Below are 24,804 nucleotides of genomic sequence, written 5' to 3'. Positions count from 1 at the left end.
CATCTCTAAAAATTGGAACTCCTATCTAAGACTTTGCAGAAATATTAAGCCGTTTATTTCAGAAGACAACTGTGCCTTAATCAGTTGAGCCATCATTTTCTCCTCCCTCGACTACTATAACTCTGTTGATAGGGGCCAGTAAAAAGTGTCTGCATTGGCTCCAAATCATCTAAAATGATGCAGTTTGTATCACCCAGGGCAGGCCCAAACGGGATCAAATTTAATCTATGACGAAATTGCTACACTGGCTTCCTATTTCGGCTATTCTCTTTAAATAAGTTACTGGTTCAAAGCCAGGGATGATACATCCTCTTGACATGTACTGGCCGAAATAGGAAGCCAGTGTAGCAATTTCCTTCCAGATGAAATGTGATCCACTTTGGGCCTGCCCTGGATGATACCAACTGCATCATTTTGGACGATTTGGAGCCAATACAGAAGAGCATTGTGATAACCCCAGATGTTCAAATTTCATAATTGTTAATGTGCAAGAAATCCTCTCTCTGTGTTTGGTGAATAGTCTCTACATGTTACCCGCCTGCTGTAGTATCTGTAAGTTCCTTAGAAATGCAAGTCAGTCAATTGGTGCAAGTGATTTGAAATTGTGACATTGTGTAGTGCCACGGTGTTGGTGGCTGATGTTTTGGTTGCTATTCTTCCTTATCAAACCTTAAATAAATACATATTCTTACTATACACCGGCATGGTTCCAAGCTCATTGTGGTGCAAAGGGTATTTGCTGGGGTGGTGTGAAATAGGTTGGAGGCCTCACTAAAGTAGAATCTGTATAAGCGCTTTGGGTGCGTGCCACCTTACTTGGGGGGAACTCCCTGAGTTGAGAGTGATCGCCTAATTAATTGTGACAATCCGAGGATTGTGTGAGGTAAGTGTGGGTATGCTGGAGAGGAGTTGGAAACGGGGGCTTTAGTAGTTGGTGGCTTTCCTTCGGCCCCCATTGGGATTGCTGGCAGTGTCCATTTTGTACTGGTCATTGGGAGTTGAATAGCCATGTTTTGAGTCATTTTATTAAGTTGATGTGGTCTTCTGTCATCCTAATTTCCTTCAGTATTGTGTTTCATAGGTTAGCAATTAGTCGTGGGAAGTTCCTCAGAATCTCCTTTTTTCAACGTGGAGGTCGTCGCTTGATCATAGGTCTCTTCCTGGTTTGTAGCGGTTGATCTTGGCATGGAGCAATTGGGCTCCTTGTCTGTGCAGCTATTTTTGTGCAATTTAGGGAACTCTGAATTTATTTTTTTTTTTACTGGGAGCCAATGTAGACTTCTGAGAGCTGTTGTGACCTGGTATCTTCTGTTTAGTCTCAGGAGTATCTTTGCTGCAGTGTTTTGGATGCGTTGAAGTTTTTTGGTGAGCTATTCTGGCATTCCGAGGTAGAGACTGTTTGCATAGTCGATTTTTGATAATACTAGGGAGATGATTTTGAGGGTTCTATGCAGGAAGGAGATCTATGGAAGCATCCCTCTAAGTAGTCTCAGGAGGTAGTAGCATTTCTTTGTAATAGCGTTGACCTGTTGTTCCAGTGAGAATCCATTGTCCATGAGTATTCCTAGGTGTTTTACCATGCTTGATGCCTTTGGTTGCGTTCCCATGCCAGGGGCCCATTTCAGTTTTGAGTCGGTTGAGATAGTTTTTTCTGTTTTGGCTGGGTTTGATTTGTGGTTGTTTGTTATCATTCAGCTGTGTATGTTGGTGAGGCAATTGTTGATTTGTGGTTGTTTGTTATCATTCAGCTGTGTATGTTGGTGAGGCAATTGTTAAGTGTATTGCTCGGGTCGCCGTTGTGGCTATCTTGACGATGAATTGTATGTTGTCTGCATTGTTTATATATTTATTTATTTAATTATTTGTATTGCGCCGTTAACTCGCGAGTTTCGGGGCGCAGAAACGTGGACACAAAGACAACAGAAATGGACGGGACAGTTCCTGGAATCAAGGATTTAGTGGGTCATGAAAGTCGAGGTCAGTTGAAGAGATATGTTTTCACTAATTTACGAAAACGTAAGTAGTTAGGTTCTTTCCTTATGTGGGCTGGCAGATTATTCCAGATGCCTGCTGTAATGACTGGGAAAGATTTTCCCAGTCCAGATCTAAGTTTGTGTGGCATCATTGCGATCCTATTTTGATCCGAGGATCGCAAGGCTCGGCTTGGAACATAAGGACGTACTTTCGATTTTAGATAGCCTGCTGCCTTCCCGTGGATGCATCTGTGGGCTATTGTGAGAGCCTTGAAGTGGGTTCTGCTCTCCACTTTGAGCCAGTGTAATTCCTTCCTAGATGCACTGATGTGGTCTGATTTAGATTTGCATTTGATTCTCCTAACTGCGTTATTTTGGATAATCTGGAACACTTGGATGTTTTTTTTGTTGGCTCCTAGCATAAGTGCGTTCCCATAATCCAAACGCGAGAGGATGGTTGCTCTGGCTACTGTGGCACAGTTGTTCTCCGTGAGATACGGTCTAATAGTTCTGAGGAGTCTCAAGTAGTAATTGCAGGTTTTTTTATGTATTGAGTCTGGGCCTCTGCTCCTAAAGACGCTTCCATCATCATACCCAAAGTTTTTACTTCCTCAAGTACTTTGATGTTAGCATCCTTGATCTTGAAATTTGCGTAGTCGTGGGGAAGTGATTTTCTGGCTTGGGTAGATCCGAAGATCAGCAGCTCAGTTTTGCTGGCGTTCAAACACATCCAGTTGGAATCCATCCATTGTTCTATGATGTTATAGATACTACTTAGATTGTTGTTGTCAGTTTTATGGTCCCCGCTGAGTTCCAGTACCAGCTGCGTATCGTCCGCATAGTTGGTAAAGAATATATCAGCATGGTCTAAAATGTAGCATAAGTATCTGATGTAGAGGTTGAACAGCAATGGGGACATGCTGGCTCCCTGGGGAACCCCGCAGAGGATCTTCCTTTCCATTGAGAATTTGTCTCCCCAATGGACTCGGGATGTTCTGCCTTTTAAAAAGGACATTATCCATGTTTTTGCCTCCTGTGAGCAGTTTGCTGTTTTGCCTAAGGCAGTTTCGAGCAGATTATGATCCAGGAGATCAAAGGCAGCACTGAGGTCTAACAGGATGAGAAGTCCCGTTTCCCGTTGTAAGCAGTCAGTTTGTGGTTTTGAATAATTTTCATCATGGAGGACATCTAGATGTTGAAGGAAAGAGGGGAGAGACGTGAGCCTTGTGGCACTGCACAGGAGATGTTTTGATGTTTGATGTGAAAGGCGGCATGTAGATTCTTTCAGTTAGATTTGTGAGGTAGCATTGAAGCCATTTCAAGGCAGAGTCTTTTATGTAGCATTCCCCCATTCTTTCTATTAGTGTTGCATGACTGATTGTGTTCAATGACGCCGATATGTCCAGTAGTATGAGGGCAGTTTTGGTGCTATTGTCTGCATTTATTTTTAAGTCGTACCATATGGATAGAAGTGCTGATTCCAATCCTCTTGTGGGTCTGAAGACGACTTGCGAGTGGTCGAGTATTCCTTTTGTTTCAACGTAGCTAAGTAGAATTTTGAATACATGGTTCACCAGTATTTTCGCCAGGTAGGGCAGGTTGGTGATAGGTCTGTAATTACTGGGGCCTTCCATGCTTTCTGTTTTGTTTTTTATCAGTGGCTTGATGTTAGCTGATTTTAATGATTTCGGTACTATTCCTGTGTTTAGGGATAGGTTAATCAGAAGCCGGAAGAGTGATGTTGGGGTGCTGTGGTTGAGGACTTCTTTGTAGATGCCCCGGGGCAAGGGTCACTTGGAGATCCAGCAAGGTTGGTGTCCTTTATTAGTGCAGAGAAAACGCCTTTGTCTATTGGATGAGTCTTGCTGTGGTTGGTGGATTACCAGTTGTAAGTGGTTCCATGGTTGTGTTTATAGTTGTGCGGCTTGCTTCAGTGGCCTGTTGGATTGTTTCAATTTATGTTCTAAGGTAGTTGGTGATGTTGTCACATACTGTTTGTGTTGGGGTGATGCCTTTGTTGCAGGATGTAGCATTTTTGATCTCTTTGATGATTGTGTTCTTTTTCCTCTTTGCTCCTTTTTCAAACAGGCCAGTCACTACTTGGTTGTCTTGTGAAGTATTTCACAATCCTCAGGTCTACTCAGATTCACATATACTTTTCTCATTTTTCCAATGTAGTCATGTTGTAAGCCATTGATCAACATGTTACCAGCTTAAGAGAGACAATGGTATGTAGCTCATTGGCTAAGCGCTTCCCTCACGCTTGTAGCCACCATTCACTTTCGAAGTTTGAATCCCAGCAGGGCCGACTCACCACTTCTTCCTTCAAAGGTCAATAAATTCACTACTATTAAATTGGGTAGTAATAGCAGCTATCATTGAAAGATTTAGAAATTGAAAGGAATTCTGCATGAAACAATGAATGCAAAAGTGATATTATCAAAGTTATAAAAAAGCTCACCCAAGATTACTGCCTGAATACGTGCCCGTTTTTGCTTAGGCAAAGACAAGGTATTTTCTCTACTACTTTTATGACCTTGATATACACATAATGTACAAACCGAAGTTTCTGTCTGCTACGAGACATATGGTGGCGTTTATACACAGGGTTCCAGATTAGGATACTAATACCTTACAATAAAGTCCTTTTGAGATATTTCTTACTTTGTTACCACACATGACACGTGTCTTGTAAAGGCAGCTCCCTTCTGTTGACCTCATTGTTTTACCTTTAGAAATATACAGCCACCATCATACTGTCCACGTTTGGCAACCATCGCTGAGACCACTATTGTCAAACAAGGAATAATCGTCTCAATGTAATGTTCTCCTCCCCATCAGTTAACCTTTGTTTACCAACATATACCAGAGCATTTGCCAATTTTCCACTGTGCTTTCAGACATTTAGAGCCACTGCTTATTAAGTCGTTTTGTCATTTTACCAGCATGTTCCACCATGCACACTACCACATAAACAGTCCTCAACATATGAAACTCTGGGTCAAGCCTCTGCACTGTAAGACCACAGAAGAGGAGATGGGTGCAGTAGAAAAGCATTTTAACATAAAATAATGTGACAGGGACCTGGCCCTGACAAAGGGGTATAGAACCCGGCTCACCCTGGGGTAGGAGTGATTGCCAGAACCTATCATGCCCCACAAGGAGATGTGAAGGGGTGGAGGGCCCCATTCTCTGTCCCCTCCACATGTGTCTGACTGCAAGTGGGAAGTAACACTGTTGATCACCTCACCCATACCTCACATTCTGCTGGCCTCTGTTTTCTTTTTTCTTCCAGGACTATGAGATCCAACACTCAGAGAAATGATGGACGAGATGTCTAGCCAACATCAGAGAGAGAAGAGAGAAGAACAAGAGCCATAAAAACAAAATAAAGTCTGCGCCGGAGCGGAGCAGAAGATGTTTCCCTGCCAATAAAGGCGAACGCAGTGACCTATCATGTCTTCATCAAACCACTGGAAAAAGATGCTGGTGAACTGGTGTGAGAAAAGGGGCATGGGATACAGGACTGTTTGAAACTTCTTTCGAAACCTCTAACCTGAGAAAACCGATATTATAAAATAAGAGTGCTCTTCTGACTAGTCTTATTTGTAATTGGAATAAATAGTTACACAGACAACGATTGCAGTACATCCCCCTTGACTCAAGTTCAGCTCTCAACTGAAACATTTCACTTCTATGTTCTACTCATTCTAACAACATTTTCTATCTCAACTCAAAACATTATAAAAGACATTCTACTTAACAGTTGCTATTTATAAATAATACAAAATATACCTCATCTCCTTCTCTCACTCATCGGTCAAGATGATGTGAGCATTATAAATGGAGCATAAATGTAAACACAAAACAACAACTACGAATGCTTGTAGTATCACTATAGTAACATTTTGATTGGTGTAGTTTGAGTGAGCTGATAATTCATGACTCATATTAACATGACCACTTCACTTCCATTCACTCTTACAGCATTTCCAACATCTTTATCAGCAATTTTATGTATTTTGACTCGCACTTCTTCCCTCTCCTTGAGAGTTTTATTTTGGTCCTTTCACATGGTATTAGTACTCCAAGTCTACATCCACATTTTCTGTAATATCTTGCTTTGGACATCTCTCCACTCTTCCTTATCTTCTCTTTCATATGTTCTATGTCAGGTGTGATTACTTTAGATTTGCCTAGCCACCGAGGGGCCAAACAAGTATTTAGTTTCTGACCCTTCAAAATCTCAAATGGTGATACTCCAGTCATCCCATGGGGAGTGACCCGGTATTGAGAAACTCTCCTCATGAACACTCTTTGTCAATTCTCATTGTGATTGACAGCCATTCGATATCTATAATTGTTCTATTAAACCTCTATACACATCCATTACTCTGGGGATGATATAGGGAGGTTCTTCAATGTAAGATTCTCAACCAAGATTCAAACTCCCTTGAGATACACTGAGGACCATTGTCACTCAACAATCTTGAAGGAATACCTTCCCTCCAAAGTATACTTTCCAAGAATTGTATTATACTTTTTGTTGGTGACATCTCTCACAACTCCTACATCTGGCCATTTGGACAATAATTCCATCACTATTATGGCATAACTGTCCCTAAATCCTGCAAAATTTAGCAGACCCAAAACATCACCAGCTACTACCTCTCACAAATCTCCAGGTGCTTGTGATACCACATTGGAAGGTACCCAAGTCTCCAAACCCTTATCACTATCTCTACAATCTTCACACTCTTTAATGTGTGCCTCAATAAACTCATCCATGTTTGGCCACTAAAAGTCTGTTTGTATCACTGACTTTGTCATGTAAATCCCAATGTGTCCATCGTGTCCTAAATTTACCACTACTTTCTCACTGCATCAAGCACCAACAGTCTTTGTCCCCTGAATAGATACGCAGCCTAAATACTCAATTTCTTTTTCAATCTTTTGTACTTCTTGAGCTCATGGTTACAGCTAACTAACTCTTTGATCACGTCTCTCTGTCCAGTTAATTATTATATGTTTCTTCACTTCCTGATAGACCTCATCCTCTAAACAAGTGTTGTGCCAAGACTCTTCTTTAAGGCTCTCTTGTAATGCAAATATGTATCTAACATCATCTTGTAATTTTAATTCTTCTGCATTCTCTTAAAATACAACTGGATTTCTAGACAGTCTATCTGCTACTGTATTGCTCTTTCCAGACACATCTTCTACAACAAACTCCAAATCTTGCAATTTCGTTAGCCATTTGACAATCCTCCTTGATACTCCATCCAATTGTGTGTTGTTAAATATTGCCATTGCTTGCAATCAGTCTTTACGACAAACGGTCACCTATAAAGGTAGACTTTAAATGTAGATATTTCCCACACACAGGCTAATGCTTCTTGTTTAATAACAGAATACCGTATGTGCTCTGGATTTAAATGCAACTGAATTCTCTTTTTAACCTACCTCTTGCATCAGAACAGCTCATAATCCAGAGTCACTTGCATCATTGTACACAACTGGCTTCAATTCCTCTCTGTAACCTTTTAAAACTAGTGCTATCATTATATCGCTCTTCATCTCTCTGAATTCTGATTCCCACTCACTTGACCAAACACATTTTATTCCCTTTCTGGTATGATATGATATGATATGGCATTTATAATGCGCCCATACACAAGTGTTTGGTGAGTTTCCTTAAATTACAAGCCTTGCTATATAAACCTTTGACAAATGGGTTAATATTCTACTAAGCGCTAAACGAGGCCACTTCCATTTTATTCCGATAAGCAGGTATTTCAAATCTGGCTTTGCCTGCAAGATCTTTCAGGTTGAGTCATTCTTTGGACAAGTTATACCTCATGTAATCAACCTCTATTTTTTTAAATGTGCATTTCTCCAATGTTATGGTAAGTCCAGACTCTCCCAACGTCCCCAATACCTCACATAATGGAATAACATGCTCTGATTTGTCATGTCCCCATATTGATTTATCATCTTGATTATACTTAAACCTTTAACTCCTTCCAATATTCTATGCATGATTTTCGGAAATACACTCGGAGCCGATATCAACACAAACGGCATCCTCACAGACTTGAACATACCAATATGAACATAGTCACATCAGATGACTGTGTATGCAGTCTGATTTGATGATAAACAGACCTTTGATCAAGCAGGGAAAGCATTTTTGCTCTGGATACTTGAGTGATAAGTTCATCAATTTAATCAGAAGAAATCGTTCTGCTACAACATTTCAACTGCCGTTTCTCAAAACTATGCATATTCTGACAACTCCATCGGAATTTCTTACCACAACTATGGGGCTGGCCCATTCTGAAGCACCTGTATGGTCAATCACTCCTTGTTTCAACATTCTGTTTATTTCCTACTCTGATTCCTTCTTGAGAGACAAGGGCACTGTTTTCAACTTGGTTACCATGGGTGTCATTGTTGTATTTCATTTTATATATTAAACCCTTTAGACATCCAGCTTTGTCTTCAAACAAACCTGGATCCACTTTTGAACTTCATGTTCCTGTAAATAAATTTAAAACAGTGGTAGACTCTCCCACACTTTTAGTTTAAACTTGTTCAGTGTACTTGTTCAGCGTTAGGATCAAAGTTTTTATTTCTAATGCCACTTGACTACTGCATGACAACAAGTTCCCTTCAATACTTGTCACAAACTCCCTGCTTATAGTACTTTCCCTTAAAATTCTATTTTGCCTTGCGTATGTCCTATAATTTCGATGGGATTTGTCTCCATATGCACTAACATTAACGTTGGCTTCTTGTAAAATACAGCGTCCCAACTTTGACTCTCACGTATCCTTGCCAATAAGAGTGTAGTCTGCACCACTGTAAATCAACATTTAACTCTAAGTATAGGAACACAGGGAACTTTTTTGGAAGAATCACTCTTGGACCTCCGCGACTTGAGCTCTGATCACCATTTAGGTGGTGTCGCAATGGTGCGTGCAGGAAGACCGGAGACACTGAGTTCCTCCACTCCGATTGTAACAATAATCAAAGAAGCTGCACGCATCTGTTTACTGCGCCACAATAAGATTTGAAAGACTTGAAGTTGTTGCCAAAAAATGAAATAATTATTTATTAATAGCCCTTTATTTGATGACACGTGTTTCGGCACAATCCCTGTGCCTTCCTCAGAACAGGGCAATGTCCATCAACTTATTTGTCAGCCATCAACTTATTTGTCAGCTACACATTAACGTGGTTATCAAATGAGTCCCATCAGCCTCTGTTCGTCTTCTGAAAATTTCAAAGTTCACGCATCACGCGTCGGATTACCAGGATGATAATCTGACGCGTGATGCGTGAACTTTGAAATTTTGTCATCAAATAAAGGGCTATTAATGAATAATTTTTTCATTTTTTGGCAACAACTTCAAGTCTTTCAAATCTTATTGTGGCGCAGTAAACAGATGCGTGCAGCTTCTTTGATCAACATTTAACTCTGTATGCCATTAACTTTAACTACTGATTTAACTACTGATCTCGGTTTCTTTATCTTGCCTCCTACAACAGCATTTTCTAAATTTACTATCTCTAATACACCATACACTCCTGTGTCCAAATCTTCATCACTGGTATTTCATTTACATTACTAGCATGACTTGAACTTAGTCTGCAACATTTGGCCAAATGTCCTCTCTTGCCACACAACCTGCACTCAACATACACTGTAGTAGATTCTCCATCCATGCCAAGGTGCTGTGCGCTTACGCGTCTGTAACGTCTCCTGACTTGATGTGCAAAATGCCGCTTGAACTTGGTGGGCACTGTGGCCTTCTTTCCTCATATTTATACCTTTCCATTTCCCTTCGTCACTAGTTCTCCAATCAGTGTCTCTTCTAATACTCAGGCTTTGATCACATTCTTCCCTTAGAACACTATATTATTCTCTCCCGAAAGCCTTGTCTTTACCTCTGTTCAATTATTTGATATAACATGGCTCTTTCCAAATTGGGATCCTTTTCTTTCCATAACTCTTTATGTACTCTATCATTGGCACATTTGATCATGACTTCATCCTACAGGAGCTCCTCTTGGCCATGTTTAAGATGCCATTTCTTTACCTAGTCCTTGAGGTGCAGTCACAAATTCTTCTACCGTTTCTTCTTTCTTCTGTTCTCTTGTGGCAAAGTGATAGCTAGCCAATATTTTCTTTTCTTGTACTTCAAAATGTTTCTCTAGTATGGTAATGCTAACTTCAAACATGTTTGAGACTCCTCCACCTTCTGGCTCTATCAGCCTCTTATGGATTTCTTGCCCCAAATGCCCTAAACAATGATATCATAATGCATCCTTCCTCTCATTGGAATAGTTAATTGAGTAAACTGCCAATACAAACTTTAAAAAATCCTCTGTCCAATCTTTCCACCAGCATTTCTCCAGATTAGCATACAAAGATTGCTGGCACTGGGATATTGGGCATTGTTTTAACTGTAAATAACTCTATGACTGTGTATTTCTCCTTTAGTTTGTTGATACTTTGTCTCGTGGCTTTCTGAATCTTTATGCAATCAGATTATCCTACATCCACCGAGTAATATAGAAATCAGTCTTTTTCTTTCCCTTTTTTTGTGTAAACTGAACATGAGTGTTGCAGTTTCTGATCATGTCTCGTCAGACTTTCTCTTTGATGGCACCTGTGGAGCATCAGCATTGCCGGCAACTCTGAATGCAATTGGGCACCAAGTCCTTCCTGTTTGCTTGCAACAACGCTCTCGGTTGACATGTGCTCACAAGACCAAGCTACAAAGTGATGCGAGTACACAAGCGTCCAACCCTCGTGTGCCTCACACTAGAATGAAGATCTATTCGCCTCATCCATCGTACAATGGAGTACCTTACCCCGGGTGGCTGGCGCACTGAACCGGATCACCGTTGACAGGCCCCCGCACAACCTGCTGATTTCAGGGATATGAGAATTCAAAGTGTCTGAAGTACAGGTTTGCCTTTGCCCACTTGTCCCTGTTGCTCCACTGCAGCAGTTTCCCAGTGTCCATTGTTGCCAATGTGAAAAAGCAAAATTCCTCTTCTGAATAGTGTTACCTTTTATTAGGATAAATCGTTACAGAAATTGACTGCAGTACATTGTCCTTGACTCAAGCTCAGCTCTCAACTGAGCCCTTTCACTTCTACGTTCCACTCATTCTATTATGATTATCTCAACTCATAACATTCTAAAACACATTCTACTTATGAATAATACAAGATATAAGACCCGAAACCAAAGGCAAAGACTGAAAAAACATTTGCTTGGGGAACCAGGTGAATCCAGTAACCAATGGCAGGTGGAAGAGGTAACCAAATTCGGCAAGAGAACCTATAAAAGGGAACAAACAGCAGAGGGTGTGTGTGGGCTGTTCAGGTGATGTGTAGCGGCACAGAGCTGAACAAGCAGTGGAAGGACGGTGGAGAGGTGCATGAAGGAGACCAACAGAGAGAGTGTGAAAGGTGAGGTATTGGTTTGTGAGAGAAAGTGGAACTTGGGAATGAGAGTGCGTGTATGGTGAATTAAGCGAGTGACTGAGGTTAATGCATTAGTAGGAGGAGTAAGTGAGAGTGAGTGAGAAGGTTGACTGATCGAGTGAAAGAAGGATATAGCAAAGAGAACGAGCTGTGGAGTGTAGGGCATAGTTGAGAGTAGTGAAGAATAGAGGGAAGTGAAAAGTGCAGGGCAGTGTAGAGTAGTGGAGAGGGAACAGGGGAGGGGTGAGTAGTAAGGAATGGACAGTAGTAGTGAGTAGAGGTGAGTGGAGAGTAGTGGACAATAAAGGGAGAGTTGGAGAGAAGAGCAGTTGTGAGAGATTACAACATTAGAGAGATAGAAGATAGGAAGAGGCAAGGAAAGAAGAGACATCAAGGTAAGGAATACAAGAGCGTGAGAGAGAGAAGACCAAGTGAGACCTGAGAAGTTAGAAGGCACCATTTCTCATTGTGAAAATCATCCATTTGTGGGCTGTCCGTGTCGGTTCCACCTAGACAAACCCGGAGGTAGTCTGAGAGATAAGGCTGTGGCCTTAAGGCCTTCATAAACAACAGGGGTTACTGATCTCTAATTGCCTACACCGGAATAGGGAAGCCTGGGCTAGGGAGGTCTTAGCCCATGGGGCCAAGAGAGGGACGGCCGTTAGTGTGTCCTGCTATTACTGCATTGCAACTTTCATCTGCTCAAATGCATTCTTGTGAAAAAAAAACCCTTGAACCATCTTTCGAACCATTGGTGTTCTTAATGCCATCTGTGACCATAACATAACATAAGCAAAACAAAAGAGGTGATGACTGGAAGGTTTAGAATGAATCTTAACCTCTGGCATTGCTCTGGGCAACCCTCCAGACCATCGTTCTTTGCCTGCCAAGCCATTACAGAAGGGGAAAGACCATATGCAAATCAGGCTTAGCCCCACCCCCAAAGGGTTAGTCCAGTCCGAACTGCTAGGTCACATCCCTTCAGCACGAGACCACAAACATCCCCAGACATGTTTCAGCCTTGTTGGGCATCATCAGTGAGGAGTAGCTTGGGTCTCTAGGCCCAGCAGGCACGGGACCCACGTCTGGGCATACCCGTCCCACTCGGGGCAACAAGAGCAAAACAAAAGAGGTGATGACTGGAAGGTTTAGAATGAATCTTAACCTCTGGCATTGCTCTGGGCAACCCTCCAGACCATCGTTCTTTGCCTGCCAAGCCATTACAGAAGGGGAAAGACCATATGCAAATCAGGCTTAGCCCCACCCCCAAAGGGGTAGTCCAGCCCGAACTGCTAGGTCACATCCCTTCTGCACGAGACCACAAGCATCCCCAGACATGTTTCAGCCTTGTTGGGCATCATCAGTGAGGAGTAGGTTGGGTCTCTAGGCCCAGCAGGCACGGGACCCACGTCTGGGCATACCCGTCCCACTCGGGGTGACAAGAGCAAAACAAAAGAGGTGATGGCTGGAAGGTTTAGAATGAATCTTAACCTCTGGCATTGCTCTGGGCAACCCTCCAGAACATCGTTCTTTGCCTACCAAGCCATTACAGAAGGAGAAAGACCATATGCAAATCAGGCTTAGCCCAGCCCCCAAAGGGGTAGTCCAGCCCGAACTGCTAGGTCACATCCCTTCTGCAGAGGGGACCTGGCCTAGCAGTTTGGGCTGGGCTGCTACCTTCAGTGGCGGCAGCTGCTGACTGATTTGCACATGGCTGGTCCCCTTTTGCAATGGCGCAGACAGGCTAAAAAACGGTGGTGTGGAAGGTTGCCCAGAGCAATTGCCAGTGGTTTAGATTCATTCGAAACCTTCCACCCATCACTTTTGTGATCAGTTTGTTTCTCCTTGTGAGAGAGGGTATGCCCAGACATGGGTCCCTTGCTCGCTGCGCCACAGGGAACCAGGCTGCACCTCACTGAGGAGGTCCAACAAGGCCGAAACATGTCTGGGGTTGCTTGGTTTTCTGTGCAGAGGGGACCTGGCCTAGCAGTTCAGGCTGGGCTGCTACCTTCGGTGGCGGCAGCTGCTGACTGATTTGCACATGGCTGGTTCCCTTTTGCAATGGCGCAGACGGGCTAAAAAACGGTGGTGTGGAAGGTTGCCCAGAGCAATTGCCAGTGGTTTAGATTCATTTGAAACCTTCCACCCATCACTTTTGTGGTCATAACATAACATATACTACTAGATAATTGGTTTAACACTACTATAACAATCATGCATCACTTTATTCTTATTCTTAGTTGCATTTTTATTTCAATTGCCTTACTTAAGAAAGTCTGTTTTATAAGAAGATGCGTTTCCTGCTTTTTCTTATGTTCTGTACTTTTACCTAGGAATGATTGGTGCTGTCCGTGAAATCCGTATTGGGACCTACATTGGAACCTAAATTGGTGCAATAGTTTATTGAAATTACGAATAGGAAAAGGCTTACAAAAGGAAACCATTATTTGTTTGCAATTGGTTCACAAATTCGTACATAATAGGTTGGAATTACAAGTAGAAACATGTTATAGGTCCACAAATTGGTGAATTAATTGATCAAATTACAAATTACAAATATGTTTCATGGCTCACATAAAGGAGTTATAATTTGTTTGAAAATGGCTCATAAATTGTGACCATAATTTTATGGAATTGCAAATTTGAAACATGTTATAAGGATCACAAATCTGAGCCATAATTAGTTTGAAATCTTCATCTGCCAATTAATACAATTGGAATTATAAATAAAACATCTCTTTGCACCAAGTTTGTACTCCCTTCAGTGCTTGATTCTGGTGTTGCATACTGTGATGCTGGAAATGCATTGGAGGGACAGGGCCTCCATGTCTTTGTCTGTAGTCCATTTATCATGTGTGTTCTGTGTTATTTTCTGCACAGGAGTCCATGTGGGACTCCTGGCAGTGCAGCTCTTCCTCTTTTTGGTTTGGTGAACAGACCCTTGGGATACCCTTACGACACCCTGTTCCCCTAGTGTATGTTTTTGGGCAGCTGTGTGTGGCCCACAGAGCAGGGTATGGGCTGGTGGCAGCTCCATGCTGACTTCACAGGTGCTCTGAGTATCCTCCATTTTGGGATACCCAGGCCCTGCCATTGGAATCAGTTGATTCCTGATAGAAGACAAGATGGCCCCTGTGTCCGCTTGCTTTCGATTGCCTGTTACCTTGTTTTTCCCAAAGTCCTGGAAAGCCCTACTCTGTCCCTTCCCCTGACTGACTGTTGGGTGGAAGTTCCATATATGGTATTGTGGGGAAGCCTACCATGTGACTGTATGTTTTGGGTACGCCCTTGGGGTGGGACCTGGGTGAATGGAGTGTGTGACCAATATGCACTTCAGCTGCCTGCCTTCATGAATGCCCTTCTGAATGATTGGTTGCCTGAGTGTGACCCGGCAGAATGAATGACAGACCAAACAGTATATCTGGGAACCTCTCACTGATGGAAATCATTCAGAAGCTGAAGTCGAAACTTGATGCTTACTCTCGAAGCCGAGCCGGAAGAAGAAGGTGAACCGATGTTCCCTTCGACGCAATCTGAAAGCTGCTGTGCCTTCAAGAACCTGATCCAAGCGAGGACCTGGCTAGGAGACCTGTTCCCGAGCTACAAGGGACCATTGTGCACCAGCTTACCTTCACCGAAGCGCCCTGTAAGTCAGCCTTCGAAAGACTGTCGACCGGAGACGGGGACTGCCGAGGAAACTGAAGAGAAGCACCCGGACATCTGTTCACCGTCGTTGACCAGGGTTCGGAGGACCGCTGTAACCGCTGGAGGCCCGTCAAAGCTGGGTTGCCCAGAAGCAGGGACTGCTTGACACTGTGCCTCCAATGACCAGAGCCACAATGCTCAATTGCCTAAGAACACTTTGAAACAAGGACTGCCTTGCTCATCACCATCAACCGGTTTGTCTCGCCGGAGAAAGTCAAGGTCGCTGACTAACTGAGGAGCATCTGCCAGTGGGTTTCCCATCACCCGAAGTCCACAAAGACTCAGACGACCTGACGCCCTTGCTTGGCCAAAGTTCTTCATTTATTCTTTGCGGTAACACACTATTGTCGTCGAGGTGCACCGCACTTTTCATCTTCCCAGGACGTCCACAACCGATCGTCGACGAGCACCGCCAGGACCAAAGCTGCTGCCTCGATGCCTTTTGTTCAACTTTTGTTCCTTGGCTCCTGCCTTAAAGCGAGTACATGCAAAAAGGATCCGTCGACGACCTGACATCGAACTCTGCTAAACCAGGTACATTGGGGTGGTAGAACTTTATAGAAGGAAATAAGACTCTGCTAAAGCAATATATGGACTAAGCTTGTTTATTATCTTTATTTACAGATTACCCACTTGGAGGGATCCTCACACAGACCTGTGTCTAGAGGTAGGGGCCAGAATTCTGGCAATTGTTTAACCAACTTGTTTTCCTCCTGAGGTTTATTGTTGGTTCACTTTATTAATTGATTTGTATGCCATTTGAAACGGTCTACAGTTGATGCATTTGAATGGAATCAAAGGAGTAATTGTGGTACCACACACAGACAGTATAGATTTATCATTTTACGAATTACCTGAGCACAAAGTGTGTTATTATATGAGTACATAATCAAAGCTTTGTTTTCACGATACTTAAGAACCAGCCTGCATCACCTCCTGCGTGCTTAACCCTTGATTCCTCATCCACTTTACCAAATAGAGAATCTTGGCTGGGGTGCTCTGTGCCTCTACTCTGCCATATAGAGAGCAGGAGTACAGATACCCCCTCCAGTCTTTACACATATAGCTAACAATTATGAGGGACCATATAGAGTTGGGTTCACTTGACCACAACAAGTCTAACAATACGTAAACTAATAAACTAATTGAAGATAAGGCTTTCTATGATTCTTTACATTCTTTAGAATATCATTTAAGTGCTGTGTCTTGAGGTAAATGTGGTACGGCTAGTCACTTTCATCTCTCCTCCATACACAGTGATCTGCAGCTGGATAGTGTGGAGGGTTTTGACCCATGTGGAATCATTAGACGGGGTAAATATGGGGATTAAGCTGTCGCTGCCCATCATTTTACCCCAGAACAAAAATAAATCATTGGAGTGCGTAAAGATGGGGATGCGCTGTCGCCGCCCATCATTTCATCCCAGAATCCAGGAGAGCTGCGCAGTTGTGCGCACACCAAAATGGTTACCTAACTTGCCACCCACCAGTGTAAAGAAAGGTCTTTGTTAACAAAATCCACTGTTACTGATGTCAAAAAGTTGCTGAAATCGTGACTCATTGGACCACTTTAAAGATTCAACCCTTTTGTGGGGTTCCACATAACCATTTTACTGTAAGGAGCCCCATCAAAACAATGTTAAGCAAGGATTACTACCATGTAAGAACCATTCCTGTTTAGAATGCATTAATCCAAGAAAATCCCAAAATTGCATGCAGTACCAACAAAATCCTCAAGGGGGAGCTGGCGGTCTAAACTCTGACAGGAGAACTGAGTGCAGTAGCTGACAAAGGGATTTGACTTAGCTGACTTCAAAGGCTGCATTTTAATTAAAAATTAGCCACATGCTGTTCCCAGAGGCCTGAAGCCTGGGAAACCCTCTCACCTCAAGAGCTTCACACCAGGAGTTAGAATCTCACATGACCTCTTGATTGATAGAAGGCAGACTGGCTGGGAGCTTCCCAGAGACCACACAATGGCCCCTTTCCTCTGAAAGGAATATGTTGATTTTGACTGTTAATGTCAACAAAGCCCTGCCTGCCCAGAGGACTGACCCACCCAAGTCTTGGAGGCGGACCTCAACACTCTGAGGACTGAATTGGAAGTAAAATATATATTTTACAAAAACACTGATAACTCTTTGTAATCAAATGACAGAAATGTATAACTTTGAGAGCTTTAATTTAAAAAATGTACCTTTAATTCAAGACTAAACTCGAATTTGTGTGATGTTCTGGGGCAAAACCCCATTGTTTATTAATATTACAGACTCCCTGTTTCAGCTAGACAAACGAAAATGCATTGGTATGTGGGTAGATATGTGAGGAACAGTTGTATAAAATTTAATGAAGATCCAATGTTGTTTAGCACATGAAAAGGTTCTAGAAGTTGCCATTTTTGAATGCAAGCTCCTAGAATGAGCAGATTTGGACAGAGACATGGCTAAATTCAGCCACACCATGTATATGTAATTTCAAACAACTGTGTAACTCTGAAGTATGTATTTTGATCATATATAGATTTGGGTGCACAGATGATAAGGGAGGTTCTTCAAGAGATCATAAATGGCTGACATCACTCTGACACAACTTAGTTCGCCAATCAGGGGACGAATGAAAGTTTGACCAATTAGAAGCTGAGAGAGAGGTAGGGTCAGTGATGCTAGAACACACCCACATTCTAAACACATAAAAGCAGACAGACAGGACAGAGAGACCTTCCAAATCCATCTGCAGCGGGACGCTCTGCCGGAAAAATCCATACTTACCTCCATACAACATCCAGAGATCCAGACTTCAAATTCATCAATCTATCCAGAACTAAGAGACCAGACCAGAGAGAAAGCAGTGCTGTACTAAGAGACCAGACCAGAGAGAAAGCAGTGCTGTACCCAGAGAGACCCAGACCAGCAGAGAGAGTGACCAGAGTCCAGTCTAAAACCCTGACCAGATCCGTGATGAGGCCCATTTAATTCAAGAATATAGTGTGAGTACCCAGCAGAACTGTGTAGAACCAATCTCTTAGTTTAAATTCATCTAATTCAATCTATTTAACCTAAGTAGAACTGCCTCCTAGCTGTCACTTGTCATTTTCTAGTCGCAAGCTGCACTTGTCATTTTGAGCTTTTGAAATTTGCAAACCCCAAAACGACCTTTATTAAATCGCTCATATCTCCGCGACCGTTTGGGCTAGAGACTTGCAGTAACTTTCCCCTGATAGCTTAGAATCGTAGCTTTGAATCGCACCTAGAACCGCATTCCTACCCCTTATAGTTTTACCGCAATCGCGGAACACGCATCCGCGAATTTTGCCGCGATTTGCAAATTTCTCCACATGTAAAATCAGCTGCTGCTTGCCTTCCATTTGCCAGAAATTCGTTTAACCTGCTAACTATCCCTGCATCATTGCTAGTGTGAGCTTGGACTAATATTAACTAGATACCACTCACCCTGAACCTCTGAAAGGGAATTAAAAGCGTTTCCAGCATATTTCTCATTCATTGCCAGCACATATCAAAGCAATTTGGGCCTGTGATTTCAAAACTCCTATCTGTTTTCTGTTGTCTAAGCTTGCTGGATTGAACTGATTACATTGATTGCATTCCTGAGAGCCGTGTGCTTTCCTCCCATTTCCTTGCATTGCATAAAGAGGGGGGGAGTGAATAGCCAGAGAAAAGTGATTACCTTGTTTGTTGAAATCCTATTGAGTATTTTCTGTATTGCATTTTCATTCAACATTACATCCATTTGAACTTTATAAGGCATTCTCTACCACATTATACTTTTGTTCCTATTTACCAGTGTGCTACCTTATCCATTCATGTCAACTCATTAGTGATTATAAGAAGTGTGCTAGTGCCAGATTCTCTGTTGTTGATCTTTATCATATCAGATTAAGTGTGCTATTCAATTATTAATTTATTATAAAGCGTGATATATATATATCTATTTTAAATTATCAAATAAACCTTTTAAACTTGCAAAACAGAACTACTTCTTGGCTCAGTGGGGTCAGGGGGATTCCAAGAGAGGGGTGTTATACAGGGGTAGTCATCCAGAACGCATGAACTGGACCTAAAGATATATCAATAAGGGTTTTCATTCAGTATTATAGACTAGGCGTTGACTTAGCTGTAGTGTTGAATTGAATCCTCTTACAATAGAGCTTGCAACTTAATGTACCCTTTTATGTGCCACACCTCTGCACAGGAAGAGCCACGTGAAAGGGGCATGGCCCAGTTTTGAACAAACAGCCAAACCCACAGTATCACACTAAACACAAACAAGCATTGATAATGCCAATAGGTGTAACTTGAGTTAATGTCACTTGCATTCTCATCTTTCTAGAGGCAGCCTCACATGCACAAGTGCTGCCATCATATGCTAGATGAAGACTAGTAGGTCAAGACACTGCTCCCATGTTATAGGTGCAAGATAGGTTACATAGGTGCAGCTAAATACACCTTTCTGCTGCCAACCTATGCCCAGCTCTAGCGTTGTGTGCCGCCAGGTAAAGCAATCATATTTCCAGATGCAGCTCGAATGCCAAATAACGCTTTCGTTGCTATGTACAGCCTCCATTGTCTTGCTACTCCAATTAAAGTTCTTTTGCTACAAACACTACATTAAATATAAATGAGAAGGAGGAAGTTCAGATCCTGATTCTTGATCTAAGGTCCACTTCCTCACACAACTGCTTCATAGAGAAGTCCAAGACCGTCCTCTTCACTGGCTTGAGCAATGCAGCTTCTCAGATGTTTATGATATTAGCCCCAATATGCCTGTGTGTGGAGAATGATGAGCTCTGTAAATGCCAATGTACAGTAACATTAATTGTAAAAGTGCTGTCATCCAATGCACATGGAGGAATGTTTATCTTCAACATATACACAGGCGAGCGGCTTTTCCCACAGTGCACTCTGCTCATTCAGTAAAGAAGCTGAAACATTTTCAGAACACACCCTGTCTCCTTATGTAGCAATGACCAACAGAAATACGTATTCCTTACTAAATTGGCCCAATGTCTCCCCCAAACTAGTGAATGATGTGCCCCGGCAGGATTCCCTGGCCACCATACTTTGGTTCCAGTTTTGTGGCAGGGGACAATGTCTCACAACTCCCTGTGGTCGACACTCTCCCCAATAGAAAGAGATTCAGGCTTTCTCTAGGCAGACCCAAAGGCACAGTGCGGGAAAACAAATGCTTTCATTTCTGATACTATTACAGACCAACATACAGTAACAGAGAAGTCATTGCTACTCCCCATTGAAATGTACTGTGATCTCCAGTGACCAGTGCCTGATACAATGTTTGAAGTTTTCAGGTCTCTGCAAAATCACTGCAGTGCAACAATCTTTAGACATTCACAGTTTTAAAACAATTTACAGCAGCACTCTAAACCTTCATTTTACACGCTAAGTTAACAAAAACTGATGCAGCTACCTACCCAGAGGACAAACAGGGATAACACTATAATAAAACGAAAAGCTGTTTTCGTGTGTGCGGATTCCCCATCAGTGATTGTGGATTATTGCCGGTTTGTGGCAGGCGGTTGGTCAGCATTGGCGAGGAATACAGAGATCATTAAGGGGGTGGTGGAGACAAGAGGGGTAGAAGTGACAGGAGGCGGTGATAACAGCAGAGGAGGTGTAAACAAAAGAAAGAGGTTTGGATGTAACAGCAGAGGGGGAGGTGGTAACAACAGAGGAGAACATGGCAACAGCAGAGGAGGAAGTGGTAACAGGAGAAGAGGAAGTGGTAACAGCAGAGGAGAAATTGGCAAGAGCAGAGTAAGAGGAGAAAACCTACACCAATTCCTTTAGCTGGTGGAGAAAATTTACCTGGGATATCATGAGGAAGATGGATTGGCACCTGGGTCATGGAGCCATTGGAAACCTGCAATGACCACCCAAGAGAATATTGAGAGTTTGGGAATCCAAGGTAAGCCTGCAAATTCAATGGTGGGTGAGATGGGACAACACCCAGTGTAATAGACTTGGTTTTGAGATCATCCCTTTTCTGTTATTGCTAGGTCATACATGACTTATGTGCAAATACACTTGTGAATTAGACACTCCCTCCCCCGAGTCCAGTCTTTGGTGCATCCTATGGGGGCCTCTTGACACCACTCAAACCACAACATGACCCACATCTCACTAAAGCTCCCTGCAAACTTTGCCATTTTGTTAAGCTATAAATAACAAGTTACTGAACACAATGGTACTCAAATATATCGAGCTCGATAAGATGAAATGCAAATTACTATTATGGCTTGCATTCTTGCAGTAGGCCAGTGTAATTCATTGTGGGAGATTCAGTGATTTTATCCTGCGCATGATAAAGAACACAGATTATCGAGGACGTCTTTTTGGGTGAAATTACCTTAACTTTTCAGTCCTGAACTAGTAAACTGCTTCACCATTCTCTGAACACAAATCTTAAAACACATGACACTTATCTCAGAATTCAATCTGCATTACTTAGCAGACATATTTTCTGTAGTAAAGTAGATTCCTAGGACACATCTGTAAGGTTCCTCAGGTAAGCTTTATTCTAGTTACATGTTAAGATGTTTCAGTGAACCACTGGGTCCCATTACCCAGGCTAGGCTTCTCCAGCTGCTCAATCCTGGAACCTTCACAACAGCGTTCACACCCAAACATTCTCTCAGGCACACCAACATTCTCTCAACACCATCATGCACCTGCATTTACTCCAAGCACAATACAAGACAACTCCCTCCTTTACACTCACACACAAAACCACAAAAGGAACCACACAAGAGACACACTAACATGGCATCTTTGTATACGGGAGATGCAATACAGAAAAGGTGGGGATCGTCCTCCCCAACATACTCTGAATCCGCACAACATAAGGCACACTCCCCCCTTTCTACACTGGCTGGCTTTAATGCAGCACTCTTTTATAATGCAGGAATGTTTTCACATTCATGTTAACTAAGGTTGGTGCAAACATGCAAGGCCCCCTTCTTTGTACGGATTCACTCCAGGGACGGCATGACCCTCCTACTTGGTGGGACACCATTCCCATCCACACACACAACGGAAGGCATGATCCCTCTACCTGGTGGAACACCATTCCCACACACATATTGCGGAAGGCATGACCCACCTACATGGTGGAACACTATTCCGACGCACACACACTGCTGAAGGCATTACCCTCCTACCTGGTGGGAGACCATTCCTACACATACACTGCTGAAGGCATTGCCCTCCTATCTAGTGGGACACCATTCCCACACACAAATGCTGTGGAAGGCATGACCCTACTATCTGGTGGGACATCATTCCCACAGAGACACTGCAGAAGCCATGACCCTCCCACCTGCTGGGACACACAATCCCCACCACCTCATACATCTCAACATCACATCAGGAATCATTAAACACATAACATTAAATATGCATCCATGTTAAATGTTATTTACCCCACATAACAATTAACATTGATAAACTGGTAAGAGTTCATGCTGAGCAACAGCTCTACACCTGAAATTCCTCAACATGTTAATTCTAGCCCAACCCTCAGGTTATCAGCTCACAGCACTTCAGGCACCTCTCTTGCCACTAAAAGCAATGACATTGATTATCCTAAAGTCAGTAGGTGCCTTGCACCTCTAACCTGAAACTCCTCAAAAAGGTTAGATCTAAAAATGGAACTAAACACAGGTATGACCTCTCCTCACATACGCTCCGCAGCCATCTCCACATTACCATCCACTCCCACACAGAATATGCAGTCAATTCTTCAAACATTTCTGCACGTTTAATATACAGCGATATTTAACTCAACATGTACTTTAAGTGATTCTACACCGACCGCTGTATGATACAAGGTAAAGGATATGGGTATGCGATGCAGGCTTCTCCTTCATGCCCATTTCATCAATTAGTCTAACCTGACAGTTGAGATCACCACGGCACCATGTTTCATGAAATGTCATAAAGCAAAGAACAACTGGTCACCACCCCCTTCTTGGATGGACTGCATCTTCCAGCACTTCACCTTAAATTGGTGCAGACTGCGCCTCAAACTGTTCTGCAACAATGCAGCTAGATAAATGCCAATTTCCACATTTGTTTGTGCATTTCAAGCCTTATTTTGATTACGGCAGATGTCCCTTTTGGTGCTTCTCTCTCTTAAAGGTTCACCCTTGAAACTTACACTCGGGAGCATTCTTGCTCCAACATACTTCACACCAACAAGGTTATGTCAACATTGGCTCCCCTCAGCAGCCATGGGATCACAGCTTTGAGGTTTCTCCTTGGCAATAGCCCCCACGATCAGCGGAGCCAAGCTGCATCCCTTGGCTCTACTTTCAACTTCCTGGCCAACCACGACGACTCCTATACCACCAGTAGGTTGCTGGGTTAAACATTGTCCGTTCACAACTAAACAGTGCTAGTGCCACTATGGCATATTCACACAACCTTGGGGAACCATGTATTATTGGCACGGTTCACACACACTCCTTATAACACCAGTCTGAGTTTCACTTCATGTGGACTGGGATGGCCTCATGACAGCACCCCACAATGCTGTTGGCTCGGACGATTAAAATCACTACCCTAACTGGCTTCTGCCCCATGTTTGGTTGGGTTATTTCTCACTCACCTGGTTGCAGCCCATCTATTTCTGGTTCCCTTCCCTTCGCCCTGGATCTTAGACATGGATCTTCCATTCAAGATCTACCCTGGGCTCTGCACTGGGGCACATCTCCTTCTCTTCTTGAACTCTCACAAGGCCAAAGATCTCCCCTCTTTATCGCGCTGTGATTTATACTGTGCTATGGGGCTTGCGCACATTCACTTATACTCTTCCCCATTGTCCTCTTGTTGGCATTCAGCCCATTCTCTGCAGTCTTCCCCAGCTCTGCTTCTTCTGGACTTGGAAAGTACTTCTTACCTTTGGGCTATTCAACTTCCCATCTCTTGGCCCTGGGTGATGGGACTTACTTGATGGGGGGCAGTGGTTCCTCTCTCTTCTTGCTGCACCCACCACAGCAGCCTGGTTTTTAAAAACATATTACTTTTGCTTTGCAGGTAGGTTTCTTGTTTTCTTGAAGACCATCCTCATCGCCAGTGTAGAAAACCAGATTCCTGAGACACATCTGTAAGCTTCCTCAGGTAAGCTTTATTCTAGTTACATGTTAAGATGTTACAGTGATCCACTGGGTCCCATCACCCAGGCTAGGCTTCTCCAACTGTTCAATCCTGGAACCTTCACGACAGCGTTCACACCAACATTCTCTCAGTATCATCATGCACCTGCATTCACTCCAAGCCCAATACAACATTTTCATCACTACAGGTCCTCTAATTGATCTGTATCACTGTGGAGGATGGTGAAATGCAGGCAGACCTTGACCTCTGCACCCTCCTAGCCTTTACAACAAGCCCACCCATTCTCTTGTTGATTCAGGACTGTAGAGTGGGCTGAGACGGAGTGGCATGGCTGCCAAAAAGCTGATTCATTGAGAAAGGTCAGGAGATGGCCGTTCACTGGAAAGGGGAATGGTGACTTTCCCCTTCTGTCTCCGAAACGTGTTGCATGCACTCATTCATGGAAGGATACAAACTGAGGAACCTATTAAAACGTTT

This window comes from Ambystoma mexicanum, chromosome 3q, assembly GCF_040938575.1.
Source record: "Ambystoma mexicanum isolate Mex_15411 chromosome 3q, UKY_AmexF1_1, whole genome shotgun sequence".
In the NCBI taxonomy this organism is placed as follows: domain Eukaryota; kingdom Metazoa; phylum Chordata; class Amphibia; order Caudata; family Ambystomatidae; genus Ambystoma; species Ambystoma mexicanum.
This window is presented reverse-complemented; position numbering follows the sequence as displayed.